This window comes from Bacillus rossius, chromosome 12, assembly GCF_032445375.1.
Source record: "Bacillus rossius redtenbacheri isolate Brsri chromosome 12, Brsri_v3, whole genome shotgun sequence".
Classification (NCBI taxonomy): Eukaryota; Metazoa; Arthropoda; class Insecta; order Phasmatodea; family Bacillidae; genus Bacillus; species Bacillus rossius.
The window spans coordinates 11,872,255-11,886,312 of NC_086339.1; the positions used below are offsets into that span (position 1 = coordinate 11,872,255).

At 35.4% G+C, this 14,058-nt stretch overlaps 1 long non-coding RNA gene across 1 annotated transcript in view; it reads left to right on the forward strand.

Moving 5' to 3' along the window:
* The first annotated feature begins 11,850 nt into the window (after nt 1-11,850).
* Nucleotides 11,851-14,058, forward strand: part of LOC134537182 (uncharacterized) — a 102,897-nt gene continuing 100,689 nt past the window's right edge. The window contains exon 1 of the long non-coding RNA XR_010075968.1: nt 11,851-11,935. This is a non-coding gene — a long non-coding RNA (uncharacterized LOC134537182). The remainder of the gene's footprint in view (nt 11,936-14,058) is intronic.

The following is a 14,058-nucleotide window of genomic DNA, read 5'->3' on the forward strand; positions in this document are numbered from 1 at the left end:
AAGGCAGCAAGTTATAAATGGTTGTTTTTATGATGGTGTGTTAATGTGACATTATTAGTGCCTCACAAGCCCTTACATCTACCTCTGAATAAAAATGCACACTACAAAGAGATTCACTGCAAAAACCCTGCTTCCAATATGCAGGATGTTTCTCTAGAAATACAGACATACTTTTTTTCGCTTGGGCTGCACCTTCTGCGACTTCTGCAACCAAACAGTAACTTAACGTGGTGTTCTTGTTATGGGAAATAGTACCTGCTGAAGTCAAAGAAATCTAGTCATTCCACTGGAGTGTGTAACTGCACTTTCTACGCCTGCTCAAGAGGTGGTATGGAAGTTGCGGATGAGCTGGAATTTTGAATACATACCCCAGTTATGTAATTTGACTTAGGTTGGGCATAGCATATGAATGTGGTTGGCAAGTGATTTTATGTAGGGCAAAATAATTCTCATTACAATTTTAAATGTAAGAAGAAAGAAAGAAAACAATGCTGCAATTTGTTCTACAAACATAAAAATTAAACTGAAACTTATTTTTAAATAAAATTTAATGAAAGGTTATAAAATACTATTAATATTACACATATTATTGAGAAAATAATTTTCTACTAGCATCAAAATATAAAGGTGAGGATAGTTACACCCTTTGTTCTTTCCCACAACATTTTTCGTCTACACTCTCTACAACTTTGGGCATAGACATTGCAAAAAGTACACCCCACGTAAAGAAAGCCTCAGCTGTTAATGTACGTTGCAGAAAATCCATCCTCTATGCAATCTTTGCCACTGACATCCTTAACAAGGAAAGGATGAAATGTGAAATAGCAAATTCTGGATAAAGTTGGGTATCTGCACAATGTTTTCACCACTATTAACTTGAAGTAATTTTCAAACAGAAGTAACACCTAATGTAAATAATTTATGCTATTTACATGGTAGGCTAGTTTGTTAAATTGTATTGCTAGTGTCAGAAATACCATCTACATTTTTAATACCTAGCTTGACACTTTTTTTTTATACATTTATAAATGGGTGCCTTTTGTTTCCACTTTCTTGTCCATGATAATCTAATTTATTGATACAAAAAAGTGGAATTCAATATGGTCTTATTCAGATCAATAGGTGATCACTACCTAATTTTAAGAAAACAAGTAACTTACACACATAACTAAATAAATGTTACTCTCACTTCATACTCATACCTCTTCCTTGGAAACTTTGCAAGTATATGTAATCCGGATGACAGTACAATAATTTTATGACTATGATCCGAAGATAGAGGAGGGGAGGTCATAAAAAATGACTATTTTCGAACTATGGGCAAAAACCCACTATTTTCGAACTATGTGCAATAACCATGCTTTTTGTGTATCCATGAGGCCGGGGCATGTTGGGAAATTTGTCTGGGGGTCGACTGAAATAAAAAGCGTGGGGTGTTTTCTCTCTTCTTTAATTTTCATAATGACTCTATCCATCCTAATTAGTGATAGAAATTTAATACAACTAATTCAAGCACCTGATGCTTTTTTTATTAAAATTAATCGTTTTGTTTATTACTTGATTCTTACTTTAAGCATATAAAAAAAATTACTTCATACAGAGTTCCAGTTCATTCTATCGCTGTTGAACAAATTGCTTGAATTTAAATATTTTTTTAGTGCATACAACAAAAAAAGTACGTATGTTTTTTAAATATAATTTTATTATGTACTTGTTTTTATAAATGTCTGTTAATTATTATGTCATCTTGCTGTTTTTTTGCAATAACAAAAATCACACAAAGAATTGTATTAATTATTTCAAATGCTACATGTTTAAACAGTGTAATTTTAACTATTATGTAAAATAATGTAATGCTTTGATCCAAACTATATAAAATTTCAAATTAATACTAAACAAACCAAAAAAAATTGTTAATATTAGAGAAATCTTATTATCAGTTACATTATCCAGTGATAAATTGGGTTTCAGGAAAGAGAATAATAATATGAAAGGTATATAAGTTTTACGTATTTTCAACAACGAAGTTGTAAGAGATGGACCGATACATTTCAAGTCGTGGGAAGGAATCTGCCATGGCGTGTAGAAAAGAACCATTCCAGCATCTGCCTTGAATCATGGAAAACTAAAATCAGGATGAATGGGACTGTGACTTAAACTGGAGTCCTACCTACGTATATTCCCTTGTGCTGTCTCGCTTGGTGCCAGAGAATAAATCACACCAGGGTCGTAACTAGACTAGCTTCCACCCGGGGCTAAAACTCATCTTTGCACCCCCCTTTTTTTTTCACATCAACCAAACTAAAACCTTTCCAACACCTCTAATCGCAACTGCATATTAATTCCAATAGCCCAAATATTTTTCATTCAACTTGGATGGTAAATAAATATATTCATTAGCAGTCATTTAATTTTTAATATATTGCAAGTTGGATATTATGCAAAAGATACAAGTTTTTTAAATATTTAACAGAATAGCATGTATGTACCATTCAAAAAAAAAATTCAGTTTGTCTGCCCTCCAACATTTTTTGTGTTCAAACACAACGATCAGTGGTGGCTCCAGTGGGTATGCCTGGACCTATTCAAAATTTTCAAAATTAAAAATTGGAAATCAGACTTTTTATAAAAAAAATACATAATTCATATTAAAATTTATGTTTATTTTAAAAGGGTCGGTTGGCAATAAAATTAAACTACCTATACATTTGCCTGCAGATTTGTAACATTTTACATTAACGTACGAGTTGTGTTGTGATATTTACCTTACATTAACACCAGTTTAATCCTAACAATTAATTTTGTGACCTTAATATGAACATCGAGGGAAACCCGTGAATTGATCTACGTGCGGGAGCAGAAACTTCATTTCACCCCTTCACTCTTTCCCGACAAAACTCACATATAAAAGTTAACCTAATAAATAAATTAAAAATGTTTAAAAGAAAAGGGAAAGTACATTCACCTCATGCTGCTACACAAATGTAATTTTTTGAAAAGAAAAAAAAAATTCTCATCATTAACGATTTTGAATTGTGCTTTTATAAAACTTTATAGTATACAACTAAGTTGTAAATTATATGTTCAACTCCAAAATGTTATAGTTGTAAGGTATAATGCCTGAAGAAGGGGCTCATTTAAAATGTAGCATGAGATAGCCAGAGGTGCCCACCCCCCCAAACACTATGACTCCCCCCCCCCCCCCCGCTAACCTAATGATGCGCCCCCCCCCCCCCCCCCGAAATTTTTATGCCATTTTCTCAATGATTTACTCACTTATTTTTTAATATTATACTTTTTTAGTATTATATTTTATTACATTTTGCATTAATTAAAACTGATTTTCTAATAATAATTTTGGTCATATCAGGTAATATTTCCATCCTGAACCGACAGATGCCCAACTGCTTTTGTTGAGGAAAGTGCGGGGTTGCCAATTTGATTTACAAGATCCCTTTCAATTATCAAAGCACCAGAAACGTATTTTCAAATTAGAAGCAATAATTATGTAAATAATATGTACATTTTTCTCGTCTTTTAACCACCCCCCCCCCCCCCCCCCCCCGGCTGAAAATTTAATGACGCAGTCTGCGTAGTTACCCCCCCTTGTGGGCACCCCTGAGATAGCGATGTCTGTCGTTAGTGGGTGGTCCCTTGCGTGGAGTGTAGCAAACGGCTCGTGTGACGTCAGGAGGCGAGAGAGAGACACCCGACACTCACCTATAAATAGTCCCTTCGCCTGAGCGATCCCGTCGCGCGCTATTCACAAAGAGATTCCATTTCCTCTCCCCACGGCAACCCCGTGTGTGTGTGTGTGTGTGTGTGTGTGTGTATGTGTGTGTGTGCCCGAGCCTTCTATTTCCTCCGCTCGCATTGTTCGGGTCGCCTGCCCCAGCCGGCTTTGCGGGCTTTGCGCGCGCGCGTTTTATCTGCCGCGGCCGTTCGCTTCGCTGCGCTATCTCGCGGGGACTGTTCGCGTCACCGTCATTCCCCCCGTTCGCTCGACACCGACCGTGATTCGCGAAGCCTTTCCTTCGCAGGCTCAATATCCGCCCCGATAAAACTGTCCGTTACAACTTCTTTCATTTGAACGTCTGTCGGGGGCCCGTTGAGGAGGCAAAACACTCACGAATTTCGAGATTTGATTTCATGATTGAGTTTACCCTGATATACAAAAAAAAAATTGGTTGTCTGTAAAGTCGGTTTACGGACGATAGTTTAACGTGACAACGTCATAACAAAACATTGATGAAATGATTGCATTCTTTTATGAATAAAATTGAATCATTTTTATTGAATTATCACTATTTTGTATGGATACAAAGAAGGAGTGAAATGAAATCTACAATTTAATTGATAAATTTACTTTTATTTTCACTCATTAATTCAAATATGTTTATTTCTTTAACGAAGAGTTTATTTTAACTATAACTTTTATACATGTTTGCTATTAACTTCTTCCAATCTGTGTTATTCTGTTAAGGATAGGACGATGATAGGAAAAATAAGGAAACGAATGGGAGTGTTTCAAGTTTAATGTGCCTCGAAAAAGTGAAATCGATGGTTGTTCCAATCGAGTGGAAGAGAGATAGATGCGGCGAAAGCGTACAATGAGCGTAACGGGACACAGCGTAACGGAGAAATATGCGTAACGGGACACTTTTTCGTGCGTGCAGCCGGCGTTCATCGATTTATTAGACGTCACGTCAAAATGGATATAAATCCTACAACCCTATCTAAAGCATCTTCTCCATTATATATGTATATAACAGTAGAATATTACTATAATGGTTCTGGTTATAACATTTTCTTGCTTTCATTACCAGTATGAGCATTATAAAAATGTTGATAGATTTCTGGGTGTTATACAGCCTTCCACGCACATAAGTACGGCTTGTTGCGCTGTCGAAAGTTTCAGGCAATACATACAACACTATGATTAAGTTTTGCTATAAAACATGAAATATTCATTTTAAAAAATCGAATTTTTATTATAATTGTTTGAAGATAAGGATGAATGGGATTGAGACTTAAACTGGAGTCCTACCAACGTATATTCCCTTGTGCCATTTACGATTAATTTCCGTTGTTTTCGTTTTCCTTTCCTTCCCGTTTCTTCAGTAACACGTTTTTTAGTCCTTCGTTTAGTTGAGAAAGTTTCATAACAGCGAATTATTTTTTCTTGCTTTCTTCAATTTTATAGGTGTTAATTCTATACTTTATGTTACATGTTATGCTTTAAAATTTCTATTTTTAATTTCGAGGTCAGATGACCGAACTGGCAATGTGGCAGTGGTTCACGGCCAACCTATGTCACAACGTATGATATTTGAGCACCAAAAAAGAGTTTTCAGTCAGTTTTAATCCTATATGTACGGTATCATTTTGGATACGTTAATCTCTTTCCTCTAGAATTCGTCCAATTCTTCGCAATAATGCCTATTTTGTATCATGTAGTGAGCATGGATTATAATGCGGGATATTACAATATTTTAAATGTAAATATAAGTGAATTATTCAGTAAAGGTTTAGTTAAATACTTATTTCAAAAATCAACTGTTAAAATTTATAAGAAAAATCATGACTCATTAACCAAAAAATAAAATAATATGTTCACACTCTGGAATACACTCAGTTAGTTTTGCAGTACGTTAGGAAAAAGTAGTTCATCAACTTAATGACTTACTGAAAGTTCTGTGTTTGTAGTTTTGTGGCAGCTAAAATCGGTTTATTTCCGTTATGTACATGAGAATAACATTTATCTTGTTAGAAACATTTTTGTCTTTCAAAAAATTGAACAGTTTCGTCTCGTTTAATAGGGTTTTTATTTATGCTCGTGACATATTTCAGCAAATGATTTTCATATTATAAAATACAGGATGGCCACTCTACCAGGAAAATAAAATTCCAGGGTTTTACAAATTTTTGTTTAAAAAATTGCACTGTTTTATAGTTTTTGTATTGTAGTATGTGTAATAAACAAAAATTAAAATATATATTAATTAATTTTGTATGCGGTTTTTATTATTTGGTAAAACAATGTAGCTACATCTAAATTATTATGTTGAAATATAATAATGGAAATACTATAGTACAAATGGTTTTCTGAAGTAGACTAAATGAAATAAGGGCCTACACAGTATGCCTACTAATTAAATAGAATACCATTTTTAAAGTTTTTCCATCGAGTACTTCCATTGATTTTTGTGCATACATAACGTTGAAATATAAAAGGTTTTGTTTAAATACCATAGATATGCTACGTAGTTTCCTAATTTATTTTATTTCTATAATTTTTTCAGTTATGTAAACTGAATCAGTAATATAATTTTAGCTAGTGCATTGTTTAGTCACATAATTAAGTTGTTATTCAGTGGTTTTGAGTACATTAAAGGCCGATTTGTTTTTAGAATCCTACTTTAATTTAGAGTCTGTTATATTTTTTAACTAACCGTTTGTTGAAACCTTTGTCAAAAATGTTTGTTATTGTATTATTAATGAAAAAAGTTTTTCCCAAAACTTCTAGGCTGTTTTCATTTAATTATGAGTGATATATTAAAAATAAAGACTTTCACGACGAACGCCGCATGAAAACGTTTAATTAAAGATTGTATACCGCGCCAATGAACGAATTGGCCTTTAAGTTTCTGAAAACCACTAAAGAAACAATTATTTAATTGATAAAACTGTTTATAAACAATATTACGCATGGATATATTATGAATTTATTTAAAACCTTGAGCAAAAACACGAAATTGTTGAAAACGATCACAGTACGAACCGGCTGTGGCGTGGCGTCTTGCGTGACTCGGCTTGCAGAGTGATTATCATTTCCTCTGTTTTCCCGCCAAGTCCCGTAGTCCCGTGGCCTTGTCACGATACGCTCGGCCAGAACCAGCAGTTTCCCAGCTTTATCGCTGCCCGCCAGGCACGCGTACAATCCAGTGAGCTCAAACATGAACACTGCACTGCAACACTCTCTGTGGCTGACACCTAGGAGAAGGGGTGTAACGGAAGACTGCATTAATGGCAAACTACCATAATTAAACAATTCCGCCTGGCCTCTTCTTCGAAAAAGGCGGAAAAGTACCATAACGGAAAACTGCCATAAAAAAACTGGAATTCTGCCATATTTATTTATACACTCCGTGGAATGAGTACAACTGTTTTGCTCTTGAAGTAGCGTATAGAATACGTCTCTAGGTAGCACTGTTAACCCCCTAGATGTTTCTTAGGTTAACTTTAAAGGCTAAATATAGCACTTCTGGCGACGATTTTCTATATTTCGTCATAAATAATTTCAATGGATCGCGAACTAGTAGAAACAAATGTTTCAAAAATTGGGTTATAACTTATAGGAAGCAGCAATGTATACTTATAAACACGATCTTAAAAATAAATATGGCAGTTTTCCATTATGGCACGATTCCTCCTGTTTTGACGGGGGGCGACGGAAGACTGCCATACTGAAAAAATTCCATAAGTTAAAACGCAACCATACAGTCCTAATACTCGAACGACATGAGTAAATTATGTCTGCTATCTTAGAAAGAATTTGTAGAAATTCTTGTCTTGTGATTCTAATTCATGTGTTAACTCCAGGTCACTAGTTGAAATGAAATGCAATCTAGTGACCGAAAATCACAATTCTCTGACAACCGACGGTTTAGTAATACATTGCATGATTTATATCATATGTTTAAAATGCCACGACAGCTTGTCACAATCAGGTGTATAGCAATCTTTAGTACTGAGGTGGCAATTCAATTGATTTTATTTTACGTTATGTCTATCAAAAGAACGATAAAATAAACAAAACACTGTCATAGACTTAGTAATTAATTTAAAATTTCAAAAATACCTATTTGCAAACAGTTGTTTGAATAGCTTTCCAGTATTAGCTGCGCTTGTTAAGCAGGGTAAAACAAAAGAAAGCCAAAAGTGATATAAAAAAAGTTAACTTATCTGTGACTTTAAAACCAAATAAATAAAATGTTTTACATTAACTTCATGCTTGTAAGCACACACATATTTTAACTAAATATACTCTCTTAATATCTAACATTTATTTCAAAATTATTTTACCATCCATAGTGCAAGCTCTTACATATCTTTTTTTACTAGTCTGTATTTCTATATAATTATTGCGCAGCGGGACTGTAAGGTTGTTTGCAGGAAATCCACTAAAAAATTGCCAGACTAGTTATACAAATTATATTTCATTGTTATGAATTTACATAATTCATGCTGAACTAACAACATAAGAACACATAAATTTGTTCGTTACCGAGGTTAGATGGAACTGCATGTGTTAATGACACACGAAACTACAGAAACTCGGGGAATAACATCATGTCAGTGTTAAGAAGACTGCAAGTATCCGCTCTACCACTCTGGTTCTGGGGTAGAGCGCCTGCCTTGTGACTTGTAGGACCCGGGTTCGCGCCCCGGCTCCTCCAAGGCGGATTGCCCAGACAAAATTGTGGAATTTTCTCTGGTAGGAATACAATCTCTTGTAACAAGTCAGGCTACCAAAGAAACGGTGGGTGGAACAGAAAAAAACCTTCCAGGTGGCTTCCAAATGGGGAGCCCGTATCTTTTCTTGGGCTCCCCATGCGGTGGCCATTCCGGGGGTTTCTCCGGGGGAACGGAGTTTTGCAAAAATATTTTTTGTAGCGTTTTAGTTTTTAGTAACTGTAGCATTATCTTTCCAACATGTTATAAATAAAGCTCAAACAAACATTTAAATCATTTTAAAAAAATTTGCTTTTGTACAAAAATATTTTAATTAAGTGTTTATCAGTCAGTGAGTGGTTGTGTGTTTAACCATTTATCGGTATATATTTTCTTGAAGTATTATAGACGGTTAAATTCTAGTCAGAAATCTTTGTTTTGTAGTATGTTAGCAGTTTATGACGAAAAAATATTTATAGGCACATTAATTTTATTCCTAAAAATTTCATTTCTGTAAAACTACATAGTTTTTAATCAGAAATATCGTCTTTAACACACGCTTTATTGTATATGTGTGTACCAGTATAAATCCAGATGTAAATGAGCAAAGCCTTTGATACTTTCCAACACAATCTTATGATTAAACAATTATCTATTTTAGGCCTCGTCATCAATGAGTAGTGTATATATGTTTTAATTATCTTACAAATAGACGCTTTTCAGTTAAATTTTCAAATGCAATTTCATGGTATTAGGTGTTCCGCAAAATAATAGTTTATCTCAACCAATTGAAATACCCGGGTCGAACGTTTTACCGCTACGTCACAGGTTTCAAGCCATCATCACCACCACCATCAATAACACCATGATCATCACAAATATAATCATCATCACCATAAACATCACGAACAAATTCACCATCGTCATCACCACCACAAACATCACCACTGCGTTCGCCATTATCATCACAAATATAAATATCATCACCATAAACATCACGAACAAAATCACCATCGTCATCATCACCACTGCGTTCGCCACCACCATCATCGTCACCAATACCATCACCAACACACATCATCATGATCATGAAGTGCTCCAGAAGGAGTACCAGTTTTTTTCGCCACCAGACTGCAGACGTGGCCAGACCAGATCCAAATCATTCTGCTTGGCGCGGGGTTGGGGAGACGATACTGCTGCTCCTGACGGAAGTGAAGAGAATCACGCAACATTCCCGTTAGCTAGAAATGTATCCTTGACCTACAATCTGAAGGCGTCGCAGATCTACCTCGCGGTTCGTGTACATGTCTACTTCACCAGGGCCGCAACTAGAGTCTCTGGCACCCGGGGCATGAATTGATTGATGCGCCTCCCCCCTCTTTTTTGCACATACCACGCCAATAAAGCGGGGGGTCCGGGGGCACTCCCACGGAAAAATTGTGCTATTTAAGCATTTTCCATACCTACATGTAACAGTTTCTATGCTACTGTAACTTCCATGCATAAACCCACTATGTCCATAAAGTAGTCTGTATAATCACTAGACTTGTTCATTAATTTATCGTCATAAATGTTTTTTAAAGATTCAAATTCAACTTGCGAGACCTTTTTGCAGCAAATATTTTGATGATATCATCATAGCAAATAGAGGATGCACTTCCTCACAGCCAGTGGTACCACCCTCTCTGACAACATTGTACTGTATTCGTATAGAGGACGCATTAAAACTTTCTAACTTCTCCCTTTACAATTTTTTATGTTAATGATCCACTTTTATTTCTCATTTTTCTCAGAGTATTTTAAAATAAATATGTTGAGACGTTATATTGAAAATCAGATTAGACATTCCTGGCATGCAAGTTAAAAAACTTTTTACTAGTTACCAGTTGTAGTAGGAATTACAATGCAAGCGATTTCGGCGCCCCCACAGCTTTGCGCCCGGGGCGTATGCCCCGCTTGCACCCCCCTAGTTGCGGCCCTGTACTTCACCATTAGAGCCGCTTTCATTTCGCGAATTATTTTTCTCTCCATCAACTGTTTCACGTTTAGTAATAAAGCCATTTTAGTGGGCTCACTGGCCAGTATCAAGGTCAGAGTTATTTTATAATTTGGATTGGGTTGCACAGTTTTTTTTATTACTGACCCAGGTGTCGTTCAGGGCTTGTCAAAATAACTGCGGTCCAATCAGAAAATATAGAACATTCATATATTCTCCAAATCTGTTTCGCAACAAAACGAATCTAAGATCTGTTATCTCTGACCTTTGGGTATTAAAAAAAGTTTAGAACCAACATTACATGGCATTTATTGACAAAAGAACTGTCGAAAACATATGTTATGCTGGAATCACAACTGCGCGACGTCGCGACGTGAAAGACGCGATGCAAAAGAAAATATCGCGTTATTTCGAACACGCGGGTCTCATGCACGCGTCAAATAAAAATAGACGATTAACTTTAAAATTTTTCCTACCATTATACACGCAACAAACATACGACATCCCTAAAACGTGCAGGTTTTAAATGGATATGTTTAAGAGAAACATGTTCAGTTTAATTATAACATTCAAATTTCGTAAACAAAACCCTTGAAAAACCAAAATAACAAGAGTATTACCAAAGCACTAAATTAACCATCTCTCGAAAATCAAATTTTGGCACGCTCATTAAAAAAAAGTCGTTGTTTCATATTTCTTAACTATTATATGTGAATCAGTTTCTTAACGTTTAACAATTTAAACAAAACGGCATGTCCCTTGGAGTAGCATTTGTAAAAAAAAAAAAAAAAGTATTATTTAGGTCTTCAAATTCTGACAGTATTCTTCTATATAAGACTAAAAAAACCTTTACAGTGTTCCCGGCTACCAATTTTGTTTTCATATCGTTTATTTATATTCTGGTCATGAGTTTGGTTTGGGCTTTGAATATGGCCACTGAATTTCAAACACTGTTTGTTTGAAGGAAAAAAAAACGTATTTCATATGTATGTAGGCGGGCGCGCGTCGAAGAGAATTGGTTTGGTATTCACTCAAAAGATGTCGTTGTATACAGCGTAGCTGAAGGTAGTTCTTAAAATAACCGATAGATAGCGCGCATGTGCACAACTGTGTCAGTGTTTCCTACCTCAATTCTTTTGTAGATCTATTATTATAAGTGTTATCAATTCTTTTAGAGTTTACAACGTTGTAATGTGAAAGTTATAGTTTTTGGTTCATTAATAGGATTCTCTTTACGATAAAATTTTTGTTCGAAAGAAATTTTGAAACGTCTTTGCGATGGCAGAGATCGCAATTTCCAACGTTTTTTATTTTTTTTTTTTTCGGAATAAAAAGTTGGTAAAAGTACTACTTTTCGAATTTTTTGCGAGTATTTTTAATAATCTCTTAGCCCTCCTTGGTCGCATGTAGTAGTAAAAAATTATAGTGACGTTGAACAAGTGCGCTAAAGAAATGTTAACTCGAAGTTACTATTCCTTCAAAAAGGTTTGTTAAAATAGTGTTGTAAGTAAACATAATGGCTTAGTTACTTGTAGAAGTATATAGAAGTACAGGAATCAAAATGTTTGATATATTTTTGTTTGTTAATGATTACTAGCATAACGCCCTTTCAAATAAACATTGGCATGACATAATATTAAATAGTAATAATAATTATTTTCATAAAAACGCAAACGAAATCTTACATATCTAATGTTAAATAAATAAAACATTAAACACTAACCTATGGGTTTAAATTGTAAAACATTAGAAAACGAATGTCTTCCCGAACTTCTTTTGTTAGTTCATTTTTATCACGAAAGCACATTAAAAGTCAATAGTTTGATTTAAAAGTGTCCCCCCCCCCCCCCCTTCACTGTGCGAAAATTTAAAAAGTGAAAACGTGATGTATAAAATAAAATCAACATCGTTGCTAAACGCAGGAAGTTGAAAATTGGGCGAGTTGCGTTTTTGCATTTTGCGTAGTTAGTAAACGAAAGTTTAAAAACGACGGTATTTAACTTTCTGCATCTTGGCGTTTCTTGCGCAGTTTATAAACCCGGCTTTTGTCGTAACGCAACAATGTGGCGGGGTGGTAGGATCATGGATCGGGATCGCCATTATGCCTCGTTTTTTTCTTTCACCATTCTTCGTAATTTTGTTTCACAGTTGTTTATACAGTAAAGTTTTTTTTAAATAGTTAATAATTTTGCATTAAATTAATTGTATTTGTTTTAAATTGGTAAACGCATGTTAACATTTGCTCTCAAAGTAGATGAATCACCCGGAATATAACGTACGATTAACTTGCCTACAACTCAAAGTAACCTGTAAACAGTGGCGTAGCCAGGGGTGGGGGAGGGGTTAGGGGTTCTAACCCCCCCCTCCCCCCCCCCACACCATAGCCAAAACCTTTTTTTCTTATCTGAAAGCAGGTTAGCTAAAAGCCTGGGTGTCTTACTGCTATCACGGGCCACTGAACTGGAGGGGAAGAGTAAGCGAGCCCTACCGATTCTCCTTCCCTTCCCCTACCCCTGTCGCGAGCAGAAGCTATAAGGTTGTGATGCCGTGACGGGTCCCAAGCTTTCAAATATTTATTTAACCAGCGCGGTAATTATAAGCAGGTGGTGACTGGGATTCCAAAAGTGTGAGGATCGCTGTGTGTGTATAGAATTGAGACGATGACATGGTGTCATGTAACTCTTCAAGCTAAAGCTAATTGTTTCCAGGAATAGGCCAGTTATTCAGAAACCCAACCCTTTTTATTCCTTTTTTTTTTTGTATTGTCGATCTTCGAACATGATTTATGATTTTGAGTGGACGTGGACAAGGCACTTGGATTGATTAAAATATCTTTAATTAATTTCTTACATCACTCAAACAATTTTTTTATTAAAAAATTAATAATATTTTTACCATTACAATATTTAAAGTTAAGTACCGAAAACTGCTATTTGAGCATGGTCCCCCCACTATTAAAGCGTGGGGGGGGGGGGAACCATGCTTCTTAACTGCCTGTAAATATACAAAAACTGTTTATAATGTCGCTTGAGTAAACCTCTAACTCTAAATTAACATATATACACATGTACATGCAAAAATCAAACATACTAATCCGGTTTATATTTTAATAATTTTTCATAATTCAATTCTTTTTTTTTAATTTTTGTTTTCTTGTACACACGCCGTTGCTGGTTACAGTGACTGTCAAAAAAAAATTAATGAAAGACAAAAAAAAAACCGTGAATATGCACACACACAGAAAAATAGTCAAATGCCGCCTATTACGTCTCAGTTTGTGCGTGGCTTTGAGACAATCTAATCGAGCCTAGGTTCAACCGAGTCTGTTTCGGGTCTCCCGTGATCGCGCGGAGATCAGTCCCGTCAGGCGAATGATGGGATCGTCCCTTCTTTAGGCCCAGATCGTGATCATTTCCTTAAAGGCGCGTTTCAGTTGTTTTTGTTTTTGCTCCCTTTGTCTAGTTCTCTGTTAATCTATTTGGAAACGTGATTGAAGTCTTGCAATTAAAGCTGACACTTATTTGATGAAATTAACTTTAACACTAAAAAAAAAAAAAAAGACGAGCATGAGCCAAAACAGCTGTCAGTCAGTGTCGTTATTAAAAGAA